The 4,642-nt window shown below is 33.2% G+C and overlaps 1 non-coding gene across 1 annotated transcript; it reads left to right on the top strand.

Annotated features, from left to right (window-relative positions):
* The first annotated feature begins 395 nt into the window (after positions 1 to 395).
* On the top strand, positions 396 to 502 carry LOC133793322 (small nucleolar RNA R71). The gene has a single exon (XR_009874771.1). It is a non-coding gene; the product is annotated as a small nucleolar RNA R71 (small nucleolar RNA).
* Positions 503 to 4,642: the final 4,140 nt, after the last annotated feature.

The following is a 4,642-nucleotide window of genomic DNA, read 5'->3' as shown; positions in this document are numbered from 1 at the left end:
CTTAAGAAAAGGCTTCTTGGTAGGAAGGACATGATTGAGCATTATGGCAAGGACTAGAACATATAGAACACACATCTATTCTTGGTTGTATTGGAGAGTTTATAGTTTGGCTTATGGCTAAAGCTTCTACTTTTCTCGCTAATTTGTCTAAGGATGTTCTTAAGTATAATTCTTCTTTTACTTCATACCTTCCTCCTCTTTTTGGTGACTTAGTTGACCTAGACCTAGGATCAAAATAATTCCATTGTTGTGAATTGACAGACAAATCTTTAAGGGTGTCCCACGCCTCTGGTCCTTGAAATTTTAAAAATTTTCCAATATGCATAGATTGAATCATTTGACGATTAGAGGGAGTCAAACCATCATAAAAATATTTTGCAAGTCTCCATTTTTCAAAACCATGATGATGACATTTTAATAATAAATCTTTAAATATTTGCCAACATTCATAAAACTCTTCATTATCTTTTTGAAAAAACTCGGAGATTTCTCTCCTTAGACTATCAGTTTTAGACATAGGAAAAAAATTCAGCAAGAATTTATTATAAAGCTGATCCCATGTAGTTATAGACCTCATGGGAAGGGAATTTAACCAAGCTTTTGATTTGTATTTTAATGAAAAATGAAACAATCTTAGTTTGATCGACTCATCAGAAATTTTTTGAAATTTAAATGTTGAGCAAATTTCTAAGAAATCTTTGACATGCATGTAAGGATCCTCTCTATCTAACCCATAAAAAGATGGCAACAATTGAATGATTGCTGGTTTAAGCTCAAAATGAGTAGCAGAAGTGGTAGGAAGAACGAAACATGAAGGAGCATTAGATGAAATAGTTGCAAAATATTCAAACAAAGTTTTTTTAGGCACAACATTTTCATCAACATGATTAGCAATTGGTTACATGATGCTCAAATTTTTACTATCACTTTCAATTTCAAACAAAGATAAACATCTTTTTACTAATCGATTTTTAGAGTTACGTTCCCAATGATGCATACAATTTTCACAAACAAGGCAACAAGGATAATCTCAAACAAGCAATTTTCTGATGTGGAAGATCAGTTAAAACCGCAACCACAGAGCATACTTAAAATTTTTTTTAGAGATTTCACAACAATATAATTTTTATGGTTTACTTGTCCCCATGCCTATTTGATTCCTTTTACTCGCGCACTACTAACAACTCCCCAATGTTAATTAGTAGAGGCGGATTGGGAAATTTGTTCAAATTTCCTTTAAGCAAAAATTGCTTATGGTGAAAGGACAAGATTTAGGTTTCTTTTTTTTTTTCAAGTATTTTTTTACAATATTACACTAAAATATTATAAAAGACAAAGAAAAATAAGGATAAAATTAAATAAGACTAAAATTTAGGCAAGAATAGGGAGGCATAGCATGCCATCAACCATAACAAAATTAAGGTAAAAATTAGGAGGCACAGGTGCCATCAACTAAAACATAAAATAAAAGATTAGGAGGCAAAATTACCATCAACTAGTAACTTGCGGAAAGTAAATAAAATAAAAATTACAACAAGATAAATAAAGAAAATTATAACAAAGGTTAGGAGGCACAAGTGCCGTCAACTAATAAAGAAATACAAGAAAAAAATTACAACAAAATTAGAAGGCACAAGTGCCATCGAGTAAAAAAAATTAAAAAGATAGATAGGAGGCACAAGTGCCGTCAACTAAAAAAATGCAATAAATATAAAAATATAAATAAGTTTTTTTTTATGGGTGGTAGAACCGTCCCAAATTTTCTTTTCATTTTTTTTTTTAGTTTTTATAGATATATATATTTTATATTTTTTTATATATAGGTTTTTTTTTTTTTTAAGTTTAAAAATTAAAATAACTAGTAGAAGAATTTACTAACTTTGAGATAAATTTCATTTATTTTTTCTTGCAACTCCCTGGCAACGGCGCCAAAATCTTGATGGACCCAAAACGGGTATGTTTTAAAAATTTATACTCGCAAGCGCACAAATCGTATATGGAATATAGTGTTCGTGTAAGCACGAGATCGAACCCAAAGGAGTTGTCTAAAATAAAATAAAATAAAACTATTTTAAATCAAAAGTAATAAATTCTAACCTAGCTCCAAAGATTGATGAGTTTTAATATTATGAAAATAAAATAAAAGATTGAAAAATAAAGCTATTTAAGAGAATAAAAATAAACCAATAATGATTTGAAAATAAGTGTTAAAAGAAAAGATTATTAAGATACTAGAATCCACAAAATGTAAGTTTAATAATATTTATTAGTATATTGATTCCCAAGTTTTAGTGATAGTTAAAATAATTCAAATTATCATTTTCCAAATAGATTTATAATTTTAAGCACAAATTATTTCTAAAAAGATAGGTTTTTTCTTCACTTTTCAAAAATTATAATTTCAAAGTATTTAATGTGAATCAACCTAATGAAACAACAAAAATAAAAAAACATTATTTATAAGGCAAAACATAATATTTTTGTTGTAAGCATGGATGTGTACAATTTAATGACACATCTTACACAAAGAATATTATATTTTAAAAAAATGAAGAACAAAGTGCATATTATCTAACAATAAAAAATATGAGATATTGAAGATGAAAGACATATATGAAGAGGATAAATCCATAAACTTTGTTGCATTACAAGGGAAATAAACATACAACATAAATATTACTTAGTTACAAGTTGCTTCATCATGATCTTAATAATCTTATGAAAAAAATTAGAAGCACATAACTAGAGTAGAAATTACAAAATCAATGAAATACATACTTGAAAATGCTCTTGAAAAACCCAAAATGGAAAAGAGAAAATGGTAGAAAGAAGATGGTAACCAAAAATTAAGCACCCCCAAATGGTCTTGAAATACCATATTTATAGCCAAAATGAGATAAAATAATCAATTTAAATTAATTAAATTGATTAGATTAATTAAATAAAATAAATATGGTATGTAGAGGTAAATTATTGGGTGTAATGTTGATGTTGTGGTGAAAATGTGTAGAAAAATGGGTAAAAAGTTGGCATTTTGGACATAGGGGACAAAGGGTACACTTGAGCTATTTATGGGCTCAAGAAAAAAAATACAAAGGTGGCTATTGGTGGTTGGGAGAAGAGAGTTGTGGGCGAATGCTGAGGTGTTGCAATGGTGGGCTCGTGGGTGGTCTGGTGGAGTCTCGGCTGGGACTGGCTGAAGAGGAATTGGGCCAGGCGCATGGCTGTTGAGGCTGAAGATTGCTGGCCCATGTGGGCTTGGCAGGAGGCACGGACCCAGTTTGGGCTCGAGCAGCTGGAGAGGGTCTCGGCAGGCAGCTGGAGAGGGGAAGGCAATGGACTCAGCTAGGAAGGCTGAAGAGGCAACGGGCTGGGCCGGGTTGCTCTTGGGCCGGCTGGGTTGGGTGAGGAGAAAAATGCCAAATTCCTTTGCTTTCCTCTCACAATTATCACTTTCCTATACTTTTCTTTTCTTTTCTTTATTTTTTTATTTTTCAAAGTCCAAAGAAAAATACAATATAGTCCCTACAAAATAAACATAAATTAATTCAAAATCAAATTGTTGACCCAAGATTTGGCCAACTGACACAAATTCAAAACGTGATTGATATGAATGAATATATAGAGAAGAACGTAATGACAAAAGTAAACAAAACACAGTAATTTATAGTGGTTCGGCCCCAGGATCTGGTAATGACCTACGTCCACTTAGACTGATATTGATATAAGAATCAGAAGAGTGATCAAAGAACTAGGGTTCAATGAGTTTCACTAACCTCTGAAGAACAATACAAGTTTACTAGGAGAATTACTATAGTTTCGAATGATTCAAAAGCCAAAAGTCCCTCCCTTGAGCTATCTCTTGCTATTTATAGGCTCAAGGGGGGTTACAAAAGATTGTTACAGATATTCTCCCCTGAATAATCGGGTACTCAGGAGGTTGAGTGAGATAAATTCGGGGTTCATAAAGATCTTCCCATAAATGTTGCCTTGTATACGGAACCATCGACCAGACTGGTCGCGGGCAAGACGGGCTTACCCTGCTTCTACTGTGTCTTCTGGTCGATACTCTAGCAGACGCTTCCAGGTGTCAGCCACGTGTCCAGGGATTACTTGCCACGTCATCAATGCTAATTTATTGGATAACATTTGCCCCCCAAAGTTTATTTACTACGAACAGTAAATAAACTTTTGAACGAACGACTCTTCTGTAACCCCACCTGACGTGTCAGAACCCTTCGTGTGTTCTTGAAAAAAGAAACCCACTTCTGTCTAATCATGCCTTTTCAGTTCCCCAGAAACGATTTCGACGGCCATCCCGTTTCCCCATACTTTGAAAAAGGAAAACTAATGATTACACTTTTTTAATATCAGAGACAAACTTATATAAGACCGTCGAAGCCTCCTTTTTCTTTTTACGCACGCCATTGTCTTTGCAGAAAACCCTAAAAACTAGAGCTTTAAACTTCTCCGGAGACCGTTTTCCTGCACTTTGAAGACTCAGACCGTGAGCTATTTTATCTCCGAAGACCTTTCTTCCACCTCCACGATCACTCTTCTTGGTAATTTTTCGAAACCCCATGCTTCTAATTTCTCGTGGTGCATGCTTCTGATGGTGGACTGTTTAAGTTTTTCTGTTTCT

The sequence above is a fragment of the Humulus lupulus genome, chromosome 7 (genome assembly GCF_963169125.1).
Source record: "Humulus lupulus chromosome 7, drHumLupu1.1, whole genome shotgun sequence".
NCBI classification, from domain to species: Eukaryota; Viridiplantae; Streptophyta; class Magnoliopsida; order Rosales; family Cannabaceae; genus Humulus; species Humulus lupulus.
The sequence above is the reverse complement of the archived record's forward strand: the minus strand, read 5'-3'. Positions and strand labels throughout refer to the sequence as shown.